Source organism: Schistocerca serialis, chromosome 1 (assembly GCF_023864345.2).
Source record: "Schistocerca serialis cubense isolate TAMUIC-IGC-003099 chromosome 1, iqSchSeri2.2, whole genome shotgun sequence".
NCBI classification, from domain to species: Eukaryota; Metazoa; Arthropoda; class Insecta; order Orthoptera; family Acrididae; genus Schistocerca; species Schistocerca serialis.
Window position 1 is genome coordinate 111,637,211 of NC_064638.1, and position 18,972 is coordinate 111,656,182.

At 45.7% G+C, this 18,972-nt stretch overlaps 1 protein-coding gene and 1 non-coding gene across 2 annotated transcripts in view; both read right to left on the reverse strand.

Moving 5' to 3' along the window:
- The window catches only part of LOC126462869 (probable G-protein coupled receptor Mth-like 1), a 563,028-nt gene that overhangs the window by 83,858 nt on the left and 460,198 nt on the right, over positions 1–18,972 (reverse strand). The window lies entirely within an intron of this gene.
- On the reverse strand, positions 1,329–1,403 carry Trnat-ugu (transfer RNA threonine (anticodon UGU)). Its single transcript has one exon. It is a non-coding gene; the product is annotated as a tRNA-Thr (tRNA).

Below are 18,972 nucleotides of genomic sequence, written 5' to 3' on the forward strand. Positions count from 1 at the left end.
CCCTTTTTCGAACATTTCATTCCAGTAATTTTTAAATTTTTCTCCATTACCGACTTGCGCTGCCCATATTAACTGTTGGGCGACCATCCGCTTTGATTGCACGACCGCGAGTGTTTTTCACTGCCGCACTTGTCAATTTGCAATCGAGCATATCTATGTACGAGTCTTAAAATCTCCTGCTTCTTTAAACCGTTTCCTGACCTCCCTTGTAACTTCCTACACAGCTCTCTATGCACATGACTGTGTACACAGCGCTTATGGATGTGGGACTACCCTACAAACACTACCTCGCTTGATAGGTGCCCTGACGTCATTGCTGGCGTGGTTGTCCGTTGATCGGAATGCCATCGCCGGCCGGGATGGCCGAGCGGTTCTAGGCTCTTCAGTCTCGAACAACGCGACCGCTACGGTCGCAGGTTCGAATCCTGGATGTCTGTGATGTTCTTAGGTTAGTTAGATTTAAGTAGTTCTAAGTCCTAGGTGACTGATGACCTCAGCTGTTAAGTCCCATAGTGTTCAGAGCCATTTGAACCATTTGAAATGCCATCTTCCGAGCAGAACTCGATAGTAACGACATATGTTGACAGTTAGTGTGATTATATCGTGAATTAGACATAGGACGGGGAACTAGCAGTTTGTTGCTTTAATTTGGGAAACCTGCGTATATGGCATTCCTATAAACTATGGAATTTATTATCCCAATGAGAGAGAGCCTTAGCCACTTACTTGGCTGCTGCATTACAGCAGAAACTGCGGACTCAGGATCTTGTGCTACCTCTCATCTGAGACGACGGCATCGCCTAAAGACGCCAGGTTGGTGGACAAATTTAGAAATTCTGTGTTTTGCTTTGATGCGGCAAGACTCAACTGCACACCTTACACGTCCAGCTACTCAATTATAAATGGAGGCAGTTGCGCGCAGTCTGTGGAGACACAGAAAAAGGAGTCGCAGATTCATTCGTCTGATGTCTGAGTTACGTCACGTCCAGTCTCGGTGTGTATTTACGTGTTTACGAGGAACGCCGCATATGGCATGAGAAGAACAGTTTCACCTCTGCATGTTCTCTGTCATCCTCTCACCTGCTTTTTCCCAGCATGACTCTCCTTTCCTCCCCCCTCACCACCCTCTCTCAGTCTATATTTGAGCCGCCGAGAGGCAAAGTGGTACGACTCAATTTTTTCCTAGTTCTGAGAAATGAAGGATTTTGCGTTTCGATTAATGTAAATTATTGCTTTACAATAATTCGTGGTTCAATGATAATTAATCGAAACCCTCAGCTGCCGACAGGTGTTGTTGATATATCTCGATGGGGACAGCTGGAAATGTGTGTCCCGACCGGGACTTGAACCCGGGATCTCCTGCTTACATGGCAGACGCTCTATCCATCTGAGCCACCGAGGACACAGATGAATAGCGCGACTGCAGGGACTTATCCCTTGCATGCTTCCCGTGAGACCCACATTCCCAACTGTCCACAATTCTACATATATATAATGTACCTAATAGATATTTGCCCATCCACTCATTACTCGCGCACACTTTGGCGGTTCCCGTAAGAGTTCGGACAACCTGTGCGCATTTGCACGGACGAAGATCAATGGCTGGGTAGCCTTTAACTATATATATGAAGATAGTAGCTGCTCTCGAAAGAACAGATACCACTGATGACCGTGCAGGTACTCTCGAATAAATGATAATTAATTGAAACCCTCAGCTGCCGACAGGTGTTGTTGATATACGTCTATGGGGACAGCTGAAAATGTGTGCGCCGACCGGGACTCGAACCCGGGATTTCCTGCTTACATGGCAGACGCTAAATCCATCTGAGCCAACGAGGACACAGATGAATAGCGTGACTGCAGGGACTTATCCCTTGCACGCTTTTCGTGCGAGTAATGAGTGGATGGGCAAATATCTATTAGGTACATTATATATGTAGAATTGTAGACAGTTGGGAATGTGGGTCTCACGGGAAGCGTGCAATGGATAAGTCCCTGCAGTCGCGCTATTCACCTGTGTCCTCGGTGGCTCAGATGGATGGCGACACGGTAGCTCAGCGTGTTCGGTCAGAGGATTAGCTGCCTTCTGTAATAAAAAAACTGAGCTAATAACAACGAACTTAAACGGGTGTCTTACGGTGTCCGCCCCGAGCAGATGCAGCGAACGAAAGCGAACAAATCTGTAATAAAAAAACTGAGTGGAAGGATCACCAAACGAACTTGAACGGATATCATGTGACGTCCGCAACGACCAAACACAACGATAAAAAAAAGAGCAGGAGATCCCGGGTTCGAGTTCCGATCGGGCACACATTTTCAGCTGTGCCCATCGAGGTATATCAACAACACCTGTCGGCAGCTGACGTTTCAGTTATTTATCATTTATTCTAGAGAAGCTCCACGGTCATCAATGGTATCTGTTCTTTCGAGAACAGTTACTATCTTCATATATTCGTGATTCATTTGAAGAAACGTACAAATGAAATATTATAATTACGTTTACTACAGACATTTTAGTTATTTGTACCTTAAATTCGGTTTTATAGTCCCTAAAAGTTCGACTACCACTTTTCCTCTCAGATATTTACTTCTAATGAAATGTAAAGCAGTATAAATCAAGATTTGTACCATGTTTCTTATGAACTTTTTGGTGAAACTGGATACCTGAGAAGAAACACCCTGTCTTTTAGTCTCCGTAACAGCAATTTATTTGTAAAACATAAACATAATACGATATACTAAATGTGAGTCTGCACTTACTGCTCCCTTTATGCACTTTTCACCCACAAACTGAGTTAAAATAATTGCGTTATTGTTGTTAAATACTAGAAAGCTACCAACTAAGGCTGTCTAATACACTCGTGGAAATGGAAAAAAGAACACATTGACACCGGTGTGTCAGACCCACCATACTTTCTCCGGACACTGCGAGAGGGCTGTACAAGCAATGATCACACGCACGGCACAGCGGACACACCAGGAACCGCGGTGTTGGCCGTCGAATGGCGCTAGCTGCGCAGCATTTGTGCACCGCCGCCGTCAGTGTCAGCCAGTTTGCCGTGGCATACGGAGCTCCATCGCAGTCTTTAACACTGGTAGCATGCCGCGACAGCGTGGACGTGAACCGTATGTGCAGTTGACGGAGTTTGAGCGAGGGCGTATAGTGGGCATGCGGGAGGCCGGGTGGACGTACCGCCGAATTGCTCAACACGTGGGGCGTGAGGTCTCCACAGTACATCGATGTTGTCGCCAGTGGTCGGCGGAAGGTGCACGTGCCCGTCGACCTGGGACCGGACCGCAGCGACGCACGGATGCACGCCAAGACCGTAGGATCCTACGCAGTGCCGTAGGGGACCGCACCGCCACTTCCCAGCAAATTAGAGACACTGTTGCTCCTGGGGTATCGGCGAGGACCATTCGCAACCGTCTCCATGAAGCTGGGCTACGGTCCCGCACACCGTTAGGCCGTCTTCCGCTCACGCCCCAACATCGTGCAGCCCGCCTCCAGTGGTGTCGCGACAGGCGCGAATGGAGGGACGAATGGAGACGTGTCGTCTTCAGCGATGAGAGTCGCTTCTGCCTTGGTGCCAATGATGGTCGTATGCGTGTTTGGCGCCGTGCAGGTGAGCGCCACAATCAGGACTGCATACGACCGAGGCACACAGGGCCAACACCCGGCATCATGGTGTGGGGAGCGATCTCCTACACTGGCCGTACACCACTGGTGATCGTCGAGGGGACACTGAATAGTGCACGGTACATCCAAACCGTCATCGAACCCATCGTTCTACCATTCCTAGACCGGCAAGGGAACTTGCTGTTCCAACAGGACAATGCACGTCCGCATGTATCCCGTGCCACCCAACGTGCTCTAGAAGGTGTAAGTCAACTACCCTGGCCAGCAAGATCTCCGGATCTGTCCCCCATTGAGCATGTTTGGGACTGGATGAAGCGTCGTCTCACGCGGTCTGCACGTCCAGCACGAACGCTGGTCCAACTGAGGCGCCAGGTGGAAATGGCATGGCAAGCCGTTCCACAGGACTACATCCAGCATCTCTACGATCGTCTCCATGGGAGAATAGCAGCCTGCATTGCTGCGAAAGGTGGATATACACTGTACTAGTGCTGACATTGTGCATGCTCTGTTGCCTGTGTCTATGTGCCTGTGGTTCTGTCAGTGTGATCATGTGATGTATCTGACCCCAGGAATGTGTCAATAAAGTTTCCCCTTCCTGGGACAATGAATTCACGGTGTTCTTATTTCAATTTCCAGGAGTGTAGTTCAGCAGTGCTTCATCTATGGATTATAAATAAAATGTTGTTTCCAAATGTCGAAATTTCTTAACGTGTAATTTTTGTCAAGCTAGTATTTCAAGAGTCTTTATAATGGAGCATGTCTGTTTACTCGATTTCACTGTCCACGTCATCTTCCTTTGCTAAAAGGTCAACATGTCCAGGTCCAGACTCCCGTGCCGAACTTGCAGTTGTCAGCTGGTTGAAAAAAGCGTGGTGCGCCGAAGGGATGTACGGGATAAGTGTGATTCTGTCCCTCCTTTTCGCTTCGGTGACAGGTCGCGCAGGATTGTTGACAGGGACGAGTTGAACACAAGACAGGCGCGGACGGTAACGAGCAAGAAGTGAACTTGTAATATCCAAAGTGGTACGACGGATTCATGCATAATGAGATTCTTTGCATAAAACGAGATGTAGACAGTCTTTCTGGAAACGAAGCCATCGAACGTGAAAGTAACTGAAATTTTCAATTTGCATGTTATTCTTTTTAAATTTCATACTTTTCGGTAGATACTTTGTTGAGACAGAATCATTAAGGGCCATTCTACAAACGGTAAAGGCTTGTTTTATCCTGGCCTTTTGAATGGCATTACACCAATCATCCCGAGTGAAGTTCTTGATTTTGTCCCGACAACTCCGAAATCCCGATCGTTTACCAGAAAGGAGAGTATTAATAACATCAACTTATGGTCGACCCTGTGGATCTCATTACTTGATTTCTTTACAGTCTTTGTCCAAATTAGCACAGGTTTTGAATTCCGATTTCGACCAATTGCTGCGTCACTGTATGCTATTACGTAATGTGCAACATGAACATGGGGTTCTACATATTTTAAAAGGCAAAAACCTACTTCTTGGGAGCTTTTTCATGACATAATTCTCATCCCAGATGTACATAAGGGCAAGCGACCTTACAAATCTAAAGAAAAACAACAATGCTTATATTTACTAGCATTGTTGCATGGCCTTTTTTAATTTTAAAGTGTAAATAAACAACACACAACAACACGAGCATGTGGCCTTTCCGCTGGTCTTATACCACTATTCTCGCGAACGCACTTCACTCTGGTGAGAGTAGAAGAATGCATTTGGCGCACATCCCGTACATTGTGAGTAAACTCAGTGATTTAACTCAAAAATTAAAATTTTTTGACTTAAATTACTTTGGTTCTCAGCGGCTCATTTTTGCTCTCTCCGCTTTCCTATCCACCTTGCTTATTTTTCACTCTTTCAGAGAAAAGCGGTTTGACTTTCGGAAGAAATCTACGTTCACAATTTATCCCTTGTTCGTCAACCAATACAGTTCGCAGGCGTGTCCGTCCCCGGCCCTTCCCCTTTTCTGCTTTAGACTTCCCTGAAAGCTGTGAGGCAATTCATTTAAGTAATTATTAGATGTAACTGATTTTTGTTCAAATGGTTCAAATGGCTCTGAGCACTATGGGACTTAACATCTGAGGTCATCAGTCGCCTAGAACTTAGAACTACTTAAACCTAAATAACCTAAGAACATCACACACATCCATGCCCGAGGCACGATTCGAACCTGCGACTGTAGCGGTCGCGCGGTTCCAGACTGAAGCGCCTAGAGCCGCTTGGCCACAACGGCCGCAACTGATTTTTGTCCCAGAAATAAATTATAAATAATTCATTAGGCTTCCCGGCGATGTAATGACATCTTGGGTTGTCGGGTGTTCTGCCGGATATCAGCGTCGTACTTACACGGTATTTCGGTAGTCTCAGGTCGCACCTGATGAAGGTAACGAGTTACGCTACCGAAGTACCGTGCAAATACGACGCTGATATCCGGCAGAACTGCCGACAACCCAAGATGTCAAATTATAAATAGTTACAATATCGTGGTACCCACCAAGGTTTCGGGTGACCTATAAACATCAATATCATTTCGACAGAGTTGTGGAAATAATCTATGGAACATGGACCTATAACTTTCATTGACAGCCATACTCCGTATGCCACCTTACGGTGTATAGTGAAGAGTATATCAGGTGTGTGGTGTTGCTACACAGTTGACCGAAAAAAAAAAGTGAAATGATCGTATGGCATTGTTGGCCGGGTGGCCCCATTCGGGTTCGGGCGCCAAGTGAAAGTCTTATTTGAGTCGACACCACATTGGGCGACTTGCGGCCAATGATGAGGATGAAATGATGACGAGGACAACACAACACCCAGTACACGAGCGGAGAAAATTTCCATCCCGGCCGGGAATCGAACCCGGGCCCGCTGCGTGGGAGGCAAGCACATTACCACTTTTTTGTTTTTTGTTTTGTTTTTAATCTCATTTTGTTCATTATGACTCTTTGTATTTGTTCTTTGTTGATCCGTTCACTCAGTTCTTTATTACAGAAGGCAGCTAACCCTCTGACTGAGCTACCGTGCCGGCTGTCAGCTAAGCAGCCGGACACATAGTTGACTGCTAATATGAATTTCCATTCGTTGCAGATTAGGCTTTCTACAGTGTAAGAAGGGAAAAGTAACACGATACAAACAACAAGGATGATAATAACAAATGAAAATCTTCTGTTCAAGTTTTCTTCTAATGTTGTTTGTGTGTGTGTGTGTGTGTGTGTGTGTGTGTGTGTGTGTGTGTGTGTGTGTGTGTGTGTGTGAATTTCTACGGGACCAAACTGCTGAGGTCATCGGTCCCTTGACTTACACACTACTTAAACTAACTTATGCTAAGAACAACACACACACCCATGCCCGAGGGAGGGGCCGCGCTCTAATGTTGTCATACGACTTAAACATTCAAGGAGCAGCGTATAACAACAATTTATAATATATTTTTCAGATAAAATTAATTTCCATCTATGTGCGCCGGCCGGTGTGGCCGAGCGGTTCTAGGCGCTTCAGTTTCGAACCGCGCGACCGCTACAGTCGCAGATTCGAATCCAGCCTCAGGCATGGATGTGTGTGATGTCCTTACGTTAGTTAGGTTTAAGTAGTTTTAAGTTCCAGAGGACTGATGACCTCAGATGTTAAGTCCCATAGTGCTCAGAGCCATTTGAACCATCTATTCGCAAATCCAGTATTAGCTCCAAAAAGATTTATTTGGTATTGTAAGCCTTGAAAATCTGTAGTAGTATATTAAGAGGAACATTGTTACCAAAGCTCTCAGAAAAATCGTTTCATATGTACTTCAAATTCCTGCACGATACTTAAACATGTGGACGAACATGAACTAAATACCTTTTTAAAACAACAGTGTACACGTTTTCTGTTAAAATCGAAGTTTGACTGTGAGAAAGAAACTGCCGACCTGTGAAAATGTGCCGTTTCGCTTCTTCATCGCAATTGGTCTAAACTTTCTTGAAAATGAACTTTCAGCATTAGTGAAAGAGGTTTCTTTGGTTTCAAGGATGGGTATGTTCTTCCGGCGTAACTGAGTCCGTCAGATGACACATTATCCAAAGCCAACATTCCTCGAAAGATGATCGACAGAAATGGTAATTCTTTGCCAGGAAGGTCCACGGAGCTTTAGATTTTTGCTTATGAGGATAGTTACACATGGTGTTGTCAAGAGAATTCGAAAGTACACTGAAAACTGAGATGGAATTTTCGACTATCAACTCTCTGTAAGTATTTGCTTGGGTTATATTCTTCACCATTTGAAAGCGTACGTGATGATATTTCAGTGATTATAATACAGAGCCAAATTTACATGGAACTTGGCAGTAAGAACCCACGTATCAGTATGACGTTGGGCCCCATCTAGACTGGATGCATGCACTGACTCGGTTGGAAAGGGTAACATAAAACCGTTGTATTCTCTCCCAAGGCAAGCTCCTGGTCCTTGCTATACCGGATACTAGCACTAGGTCCACACGTGTTCCATCGGGGGCAGATCTGGAGATCTTGCTAGCCATGGAGGCACCTCAGCATCACGCGGACAGTTCATAGAGACATGCCACGCGTGGACGGGTATTTTCCTATTGAAAAAGGATCTGTCGCTTGAGGGAAAACTTGAGGATGCAGGATATCTCCGCGACGTACCGCTGTGCCTCCAGAGTTCACTCAATGTCTACCATCCATAACCTGATGGCTTCCCACACCAGCAACTGCTGCATCTCTCCAAAATTTTGGAAAAATGGGACACCGCCATACCGACGATGGTCATTCATCAGGAGTCAATGCTTCCCGGTGACGCCACCACTCCCTATCTGTTTGTGTTGTGGTGTTGATCCCAGAGTAGGCACGCAAATGGAATAAACGGGCTAAGAAGAGCAGATAATGGAATGAGAGTAGATCGAAGAAAGAAGAAAGTAGTGAGAAGTAGCAGAAATGATAACAACGAGAAATTTAACATCAGGACTAGTGATCAGGAGGTAGATGAAGTTAAGGCAATCTTCTACCTAGTAGCAAAATAGCCCATGGTGGGCGGAGCAAAGAGTACATAAAAAGCAGACTGGCACTGGTAAAAAGGCCATTCCTGGTCAAGAGAAGTCTAATACACTCATGCTCATAAATTAAGGATAATGCTGATACATGGTGAAACAACGCTCTGGTGGGAGGTTTGCGGGTTTAAATCACCTCGGGGTATGAGCATGCGGTGTATTTGACCTGCGGTCGTCTCACGGTAGCGCGGGCAGCAGTCCACATACGCAGAGGTGTGTTGGTACATGTCAGAGTACGGTGCAGCGAGTAAGTGTGCAGACGTTTTCAGACGTGCTAATGGTGACTGTGTGTTGAAAATGGCTCAAAGAACACATATTGATGACGTTATGAGGGGTAGAATACTAGGGCGACTAGAGGCTGCTCAAACACAGCAGAACCAATAAAGCCTGGTGTCAAGGACACAGTACATGGTCATTGGAACAGTGGTCCCAGGTTATGTTCACGGACGAGTCCAGGTATAATCTGAACAGTGAGTTACGGCGGGTCATCTGGCGTGAACCAGGAACCAGGAACCAATCCCTTAATGTCCTTGAAAGGAATCTGTATGGAGGTCGTGGTTTGATGGGTGGGATTATGATTGGTGCACGTACACCCCTGCACATCTTCGACAGAGGAACTGTTAACAGGTTAGGTGTATCGGGACGTCATTTTGCACCAGTATGTCCGCCTTTTCAGCGGTGCAGTGGGTCCCACCTTCCTCCTGATGGGTGATAACGCACAGTCCCACCGAGCTGCCATCGTGGAGGAGTACCTTGAAACAGAAGATATCAGGCGAATGGAGTGGCCTGCCTGTTCTCCAGACCTAAACCTCACCGAGCACGTCTGGGGTGGTCTCGGTCGACGTATCGCTGCACGTCTTCAAACCCCTAGGACACTTCAGGAGCTCCGACAGGCACTAGTGCAAGAATGGGAGGCTATACCCCAGCAGCTGCTCGACCACCTGATCCAGAGTATGCCAACCCGTTGTGCTGCCTGTGTACGTGTGCATGGTGATCATATCCCATATTGATGTCGGGGTACATGCTCAGGAAACAGTGGCGTTTTGTGGCATATGTGTTTCGGGACGGTTTTCTCAACTTATGACCAATACTATGGACTTAGAGATCTGTGTCATGTGTGTTCCCTATGTGCCTATGCTATTAGCGCCAGTTTTGTGTAGTGCCTCGTTGTGTGGCATCACATTCTGCAATTATCCCTAATTTATGAGCATGAGTGTAGTATCGAATATAGCCCTTCATTTGAGGAAGAAATTTCTAATACGTTTGGAGCAAAGCATTGTATAGTAGTATAATAGAAGAGAATCGGAGCATTTGAGATGATGTGCTACAAAGAATGTTGCAAATCAGGTGATCTGATAAGGTATGCAATGAAGTGGTTCTGTGGAGAATCGGCGAGGTAAGGAGTACATAGAAAACACTGACAAGAAGAAGGGACAAGACAGCTGTTAAGACATGAAGCAGTAACTTCCATGGTAATAGAGGGGAAAAACTTTAGAGAGGAAGACAGAGATTGGAGTACATCCAGCAAATAATCGAGGACGTCCGTTGCAAGTGTTATTGTGAGATGAAGAGGTTGTCACAGGAGAGGAATTCGTATTGCGATGCACTAGATGAGTCAAAAAAGCATGTGAAGTAATGTTCTAGTCCGGCTTGCGAATGGGTTATAATGCGCTTTGGTGCACAATACGCCGATCTTCCATTGTGGTGATGAGGTGTAGTCGACCAGAGCCTTAGCAATTAGTCTGTCTGCCTTCATTCAAGCGATTCAACACCTGCTCGATGTCACATCTGAAAGCCCCCCGAATCTGTTATTGCACGATTCGACAAGCCGATGAAACGGAGACCCACAATGAGCCCACTTTCAATCTCTGCCAGGAGCTAATTCCGCTGTCTCACACGTGGATGCGGCATCTACGTGTTCTTCACAGTGATCAGTCAACATCTGACCCAGTTCAAGACCCGTTATATACATTGTGAGGCCTGACAACAACAGTAAATGCAAACAATACTAAGACACACTTGTGGGCATTCTACCTATCATGAAGAACTGCAGGTCTTATCATTTACATATGCACCCACCGTCTGTACGTGTACGAAGTCAAATTGACATCCGGTCATGTATTTGTATGTTTCACTTTTTGTCAAGCGGTGTATTTACTACTGCTCTCGAAACACTTTGCAGACTAACGACAATGGAGGCTTCAACTGAACAGTGGAACAAACCAGATGGTAACGATAGGCAGGCAAGAGAACAGGGATGTATGTGGTACGAAAGGCAGATCATTTATTACCGGTATGTTTGTCGGTGCTGGGAGCAGAAACGTTATGGACAAGACAGCGATATAGTGGGAAACCTAAGATGAATGTGTCAGGAGAACGAACAAAGAGCTCCGGACCACAGAATCCGCACGCCATTTTTACGATCAGCCATTCCGGATGAGATATCGTAGCACCGCTGAATATTACTGCCACCCCTGCCCCGTCGATTTACTACCGCTCATTCTTTCGGTCGACACAAACAGTCGTCATTAGGGACGCGGCGGCTCGTAAGTTACGCCACGAAAATGGCGGAGGAACCGGTGTGCGGAGGCAGGCGGTGGGCGCGCGGCGGCCGGGGTCAAGAGTCGCCGCGCTGACCTTGGCAGTGGGCGAGTCAAGGCCGCGGCGCGGATTACGGCGCCTTTCTGCCCATTGTTCCTGGTCCGCGCGGCGCGCTGCATGCTCACTCGCTCATTACTCCGCTGGCGTCCGGTGCGCGGCGGGGCGTGTGCAGACACGCGCAGTGCTTATTGCCGGCGGGCCTTCTGTGCCAGCTTCCGGTCGGCGCCACACTCACCACGTAAGGAGCGCTCGCGCTGCGTTTTTGACAGCTCAAGGCTGGTGTTAGGGGACACACAAGAAAAAGTGTTCTTTCCAAGCAGTGAAGAACTGGCAAAACTTCTCGACGCAGTCCCCGTATAGTTCGACGCGACTTTGGCCAACGTTTTCCTGGCGGGTAAATTCTATACCTGAAAAGAAACTTTCGAAAATCTGGACAATACGCATCTACGCTTGCCATAAACCCTGTTGCATCTAATGTCTACGAGGGCGATTCAAATGAGAACTTTAAAACTGCCATAAAATTTCGAAAAGTTGTGTGATGGAATTGGTAGGTGGCAGTAGTGTTCCTTGAGGTTGAGAAAGTGACCGACAGGTGGCAGAGCTATGCTACGACGCAGCAGAAGGCAGCAGCGTCCACAAGATGCTAGCTTCCCCACTGCCAATACGCACCGCGACTGACCACCGATCTGTGATGCCTTTTTTTGTATTTAGTATAAGAATTAACAGGTAAAGTTTTATTGAACAAAAGCAGACAGGGTAATTTTTTTATTTAAAAGCTTAGAAAAACAGTTTGAAGACTGAAAACTGATTAACGGTACAAAAACAAGCGGTACTTATACCTCGCGTATAAAATAAATTAAAACTGTGACTAAAGTTTTTTCGCTTAATATAGATGAAAATTGTGACTAAAGCTTTTTTATACGTGAACTGTAAGTACTGCTTCTCCTCTCCCGTTGTGTGAAACCGCCTATTGATGGTCCTTGTGGTCACTGGAGCGCTAGATGCACGTCAGATTGATGATAACGACGAATTCGGGTTTCTCAATGCCTCTCCGACGATTGCTCGGTGCTCAAGTTCTGTCATATCTCTAGGTCGACCACTTCCTCCTTGACACTGTGTTCAGCGTTGGTTCATTCACTCCTGCCAACATTTCCAGATAGTGGCATTGCTAATATTCAAATGCTGAGTGATTATCGCCGGCTTCTCCAACTGGTTTCTTTGGGCCCAACTACACGTCCTCTCTGAAATACTGATATCTGTGAATCTTATTCACGCCCCTGTCTATGAGCCAGAGTTACTGTCCAATTGATTATGGTGAATGAAATTTACAGACACTGTACGGCTCAACAGCGACAAGTAAGCTGTTTATTCTCCTTGGCAGTTGTGGCTTGAAACTGCTCTGCAGCGTCACAGGTTCATCCGCGAAACATGACAAGGAATGAGTATTCAGAAAGCGGACGTAATTAGTTTGATGCTTAACTTTAATCCATTAATGATGAACGTCGCTCTTGATGGTACATGATTCACAATATTATCTGTTCAGAATACATTCTTGAAGATAGTAATTATAGTAACTAGTATTACCAAATGATGTAGCTGAAGGTTACGCTAAACTGTCGTCTCTGCAAATGAGAGCGTATGTAGACAGTGAACCATCGCTAGCAAAGTCGGCTGTACAACTGGGGCGAGTGCTAGGGAGTCTCTCTAGACTAGACCTGCCGTGTGGCGGCGCTCGGTCTGCAATCACTGATAGTGGCGACACGCGGGTCCGACGTATACTAACGGACCGCGGCCGATTTAAAGCCTACCACCTAGCAAGTGTGGTGTCTGGCGGTGACACCACACCTTTTTTGTGTACTGAAACTGTCAAACCAATCGAAATTCATAGAGAAAGACAGCGCCGTACGGTGATTCGTGTTTTTACTTGCAGAAAGTGTACGAGTGATGTAAGTTTTGCCGCGCGGGATTAGCCGAGCGGTCAAGCCGGCACGGTAGCTCAGCGTGTTCGGTCAGAGGGCCGGTTGGCCTCTGTAATAAAAAATTTAGTGGGCGTATCAACAAACGAACTCAAAGCGGTCTAAGCTCTGCAGTCATGGACTGTGCGGCTGCTCCCGGCGGAGGTTCGAATCCTCCCTCGGGCATGGGCGTGTGTGTTTGTCCTTAGGATAATTTAGGTTAAGTAGTGTGTAAGCTTAGGGACTGATGACCTTAGCAGTTAACTCCCATAAGATTTCACACACATTCGAACATTTTTTTGACGTTAAGTTTAAAAGTAGTGTAACTGCTGTGGATGTTATGCCAGTGCAGGCTCACCGCACAATGACGGTTGGAAAGACTGCATTAGTGTAGGAGGCTTGTAAAGGAGAACAGACGTGTAACTCTGAACGAAATAGCCACAAATCTGAATATTAGTACTGGTTCAGCGCAGAGTATTGTTAACAGGGTTACTGCACCTAAACAATGTGTCTGCAAGATGAGTGCCACGCCAGATAACTGCCGAACGGTCGCGTCGATGCCCGTGAAGGACTTTTGCATCGTTTCCACGTCGAAGCTGTTGCATTCTAGGTAAAGTCGTCACAGGCGATGAGACTTGGGTCCACTATCACCGACCGCAAACGCAATCGAAAACGTCAAGCAAGGAATGGCGTCACAGTTCACTGCCGAAGCCAAAAGACGTCTGCTACAAACGTCTTGCTCATTCTCTTTTGGGACGAAAATAAAGTAATTTTGGAGCGTTTCGTGAATAGGGGAGAGATGGTAACCATATTTCTCATTCAAACATGCTGAAAAATCAACTTCGCCCTAGAATCAGGAGTAAACGACCACGTACAGCCCCACAAGACAGAAAATTAAATTTGAGTGGCGGGTGCAGCATTTGCTGTGGGCGGGGACTCTCGAGGGACAGATAGGCCGCGTCTTAGTTATCCTTTAGTTTTCAGGAATACTGGGCACAAATTTCACAGATTTTTGTATGGGCGAACATTTCACTGGTTGCAGTTATCGTATACACTGTTGTAGCTAGTCTAATTTTATCCCGGCGATCCCTAAGTGAGCGATACGTATGGGGTTGTAGTATATTCCTAGAACCTCCACTTACAGCTGGTTCCTGAAACTCTGTAAGTAGGCTTTCACGAGATAGTTGGCATGTATCTTCAAGCGTCTGAGAGTTCAATTTCTTCCAGTATCTCCGTGACAGTATCACATGGATTAAACAATCTGTGACCAGTGGATGCACAACGTTTTCCAGAAAACTGTATCTTTAGATACGGAGTGCGTCTCAGTAGCTTGGCACAGAAGTGCCAGACTACAAACCAAAAGGTCTCCCATTTATCATCGGTCATTTCTGTGATTTCAGTCTGTCACTTATCATTTCTTTCATCTCTGTCAATGTTTGTTAATGTGGAAAACGCCGAGCTGCAGCGTATTTCAGAGTCCATGTCGAGGTGTAGGGCTCCCAATAACTGGCTGGCTAAGCCAGTTCAGACGCTGGAAGGAGGTAAGAGCATCCCAGGTCCAAAAGGACCATGCCTAGTAAAGCATTGTGGCGTTCAACCCAACCTTTTAAGTTGATGACAGCCGTACACATCAAACAACGCATGTATAGCGGCAAATGTGTACACCACGCAAGCGTTTTAAATACTGCACTATCGCCAGTATTCGCCTGAAGATAGTCAGAAGATTCCGCGCCGAAATGTCGTGCCAGCAACTTACTGACATCCGGCAGTTCGCTCGAAATTGTACAAAATAATAGTAATGATGATGATGATTATTTGATACAGCTCTTCATGCTACTGTAGAAGTATCTTCATCTCTGAATAACTACTGCGACCTACATCATTGCGAATGTGTTTACTGTGTTCATCTCTTGGTTTCCCTCCAGATTCCTTGATGTGTCAGAATGCGTCTTACCAATCGGTCCCTTCTTTTAATCAAATTCTACCAAAAAATTTCTTTTCTCATCAGTTCTATTCAGTACCTTTTCATTAGTTACGCTATCTACCTATCTAATCTTCAGCATTCTTCTGTGGCACCACATTTGAAAAACTATTCTCCTCTTGTCTAAACGGTTTACCGTCCATGTCTCCCTTCCATAAATGGGTACACTCCACACAAATTCTTACAGGAAAGAGTTCCTAACACAAATCTCTATTCGATGCTAACAAATTTCTTTCCTTCAGACACGCTTTTCTTGTCATCTCCAGTCTACAAAACTCTACAACTTTAAGTATCTCGTTTCCTATTCTAATTCCCTCAGCATCACCGTATTTAATTCGACTGCATTCCATTACACTTGTTTTGCTTTTGTTGATGTTCATCTTAACTAATCCTTTCAAGACACTGTCAATTCCGTTGAACTGCTCTTGCAGGTACTTCGATTTCTGACAGACTTGCAATGTCATCGGCAAACCTTTTAAGTTTTTATTGATTCTCCCTGAAATTTACCTCCTATTCAAAATTTTTTTTGGTTTCTTTCCTGCTCGCTTAATGTACAAGCTGAGTAACATCTGGGATACGCTAAAATCCTGTCTCACTCCCTTCTCAACTATTGCTTCCCTTTCATGCCCCTACACTCATGCAACTGCCGTCTGGTTTGTGTATAAGCTGTAAATTGTCTTTCGCTCCCTGCATTTTAACCTGCTACCTTCAGAATTTCAGAGAATATTCGAGTCAACATTGTCAAAAGTTTTCTGTAAGTCTACAAATGCTATAAACGTTGGTTTACCTTTGCTTAGTCTTCCGGGAGAAATGATAGGGTCAACATTGCTTCGCGTGTTCCTATATTTCTCCGTACTGATCTTCCCCAATGTCGGCTTCTACCTGTTTCTCCAATCCATTTTCCTACAGTCGGTGTCCTTCTTTTCCCTAGTGATATAATTATGCTTCTATCCTTGCATTTGTCTTCTACCCTTTCCTACTTACCCATTTTGCATTTTCTGTCAGTCTCATAATAATAACAATAAAAATAATATTTTTGGGTACGTTTCTGGCGAGGTATAATCGAGGTTAGTAAGGAATCGTGAGGAAATGATTATTTGTACATCCACAAATTCATGCTTGCATCGCAAATACAGTGTGCATTATTCAAAGGAGGTACGACTTCACTGCAACACACGGATTGTTATTGTTTCTTTCCAAAGAAACCAGATTGTGATGGAAGATTAGATTAAAAACTGACGACAACCCTGTTGTGTTTTGGCAAAAAACTCTGAATTGACATCGGTGAACCGGTTAGTTGTCATGGTGAAAATGGCAACTGTCCACTGCCTGGAAATCCGGCCGTTTTTATCCCAACGCTTCAAGAAGGCGATGCGGAACCTCTCGTGGGTACTCCTTATTGACATTTCTATAAAACCTTGTTCTTCATATTGCTGCGGACATGCCTCACTTTTTTGGTGTCGGGAATGAGGGATGCTTCCATTGGGATGACAAACTTCATTTCTGGGTCATATCTATAAACCCAGGACTCATCACCAATGATCACTGTGCTAAGAAAGTTGGGATTACTGTTTACAGTATCCAATACGTCCTGTGTGATTTCGAAAAGAAATTGTTCTGCTCAACTGTTAGCGACTTTGGCACACATTTTGGTGTACTGATTTCAATCTATACTGCAAATTCTATGAGCGTGATTCGTCTATTCTGCATCACCAGGATCCTTACGTGATTAATAACTACCTCATTTGCGCATGTTGACAGCTTACTTGAAATTGGTTCATTCTTCACTGATGAGCGGCCATATCCGAAACGGCTGTACCATTCTCTTACGTGTGTGGCAGCCATTGCTTCGTCCCCAAATACATGTCGAATCTTGCGTACTGTTTCAACTTCAGAATCGCCAAGCTGGAAGCAAAATTTGATGCAATAACGTTGGTCTACTTTTTGTGTCATTTTGCCCTCAGCCCAATATCCGACGATTACAACTTACATGTCCTCACTTGTGAACGTCTAGTCAGCTACTGGTTGTTTCCGTACTCGTGAGAAAAATCGGGCATGCGCAGAATGTACGCTTATACGAGGTGGATTCCAAAATTTTCGGGACTGGTGCTGCCACCCGGACAGTAGTAGTAGTAGATCTTTGCACCGCTAGGTGGCGAGAGCTGCATGTGTGATGAGTCAGTGTGCGGAGTGGTATTCAGCTGGGAGGACGTGTGATTTCCATAATACTCTTTGTTTGGTGTGTGGCGATTTTACGATGGATCCACGAACAGAACATAGTGAGTGGATCAAATTCTGTGCGAATCTCCAACCTTCTTGTCACGGGTTATCACCGGTGACGAGAGCTGGATTTACAGATATGACCCAGAGACAAAGCAACAATCGTCCCAGTGGAAGAGCCCAGGCTCTCCAGGACCCAAAAAAGCGAGACAGGTGAAGAGCACAGTGAAGAGAATGATCGTCGTTTTCTTTGATACCAACGGAATTGTGCACAAAGAATTCGTCCCACCCAACCAAACAGTGAAATCCGTGTACTACTGTCACCTTTTGCGACGGCTCCGTGAAAACGTGCGGCGACGACGGCCCGAACTTTGGCGTCAAGGTAACTGGCTGCTGCATCACGACAACGGCCTGTCACACGTCCTTGCACACCAGGAACTTTTTGGCAAAAAACAACATGGCGTACTCGCCAGATGTAGCACCTTGCTACTTTGCGCTATTCCCAAAAGTGAAACTCAAGTTGAAAGGCCGTCAGTTCGACACTCTAGAGTGTGATTCAAGAAGCATCGCTGGCGGTGATAAACACCCTCAAAGAACAGGGCTTCCAGAAAACGTTTGACCAGTGGCAGAAGCTCTGGGACCGGTGTGTACGTGCGGATGGGAATTACTTTTGGATAGCATCTCGTAGAGAGGACGCGCAAGCCCCCATACCATTGTTGGTTTCGACAATGAAAAATATGGCCGGATACTTTTCGAACTGCCCTTGTATGTTGGAAAACTATGGGGGCGATGAGAAAGATAAGTGAGTGGTTGGGTGTGGACTTTCCTCGTCAGCTGGGTTACAAGCAACGACTCAAAACACACGACGCGACCCGCCAGGCGTGGTTAGGTGTGGCCGGTAGAGGCTGAGTCATAGCGGGCGATCACGTGTCGTGAGCCGCATCAGAACCAGCAACGGTACTGGATAGTCTTTAAACGCAACAGCGATCTAAATCAACTTTGTTTACATCTGAATATGGAAGAAACGTTGATTTTCCACAAACATTTTTCATGTGTAATCACAAAGGCTGTAATGTACAACGCTGGGAAAATGAAACTGTCCTGGAAGATAGTCATAAGACTGAAGCAGAAACGACACGTGTTAAAGAACAGAAAATGTGTTTTCGATGTACCAACCGGTTGCTATCACATGTTTGCGCATGTGCATCTCCAGCGTGTTCTATCCCGAGCACGTTTGTGTGTGTAAGACGAGCAGACGTGTTTAGTGAGCAGCTGGACCCGACTCAGACACAAAATGGTGCTCACGATAAAACAGCCTGCGTTCTTTCTCCAATGTTGTACGAAGTACGAGTCGCAGAAAATGTGTGCGGAACAGATTGGGCAAGAGTAAAGAATGGATATGTTTCGACAAATCCTCCAGTGAAATCTACGGCGGAAATCTTGTGGCAAAATGGCGCGAAAAACACTCTGTAAAGAGTAAAACCGTAACTATCCAAGAAGGACTCGAATC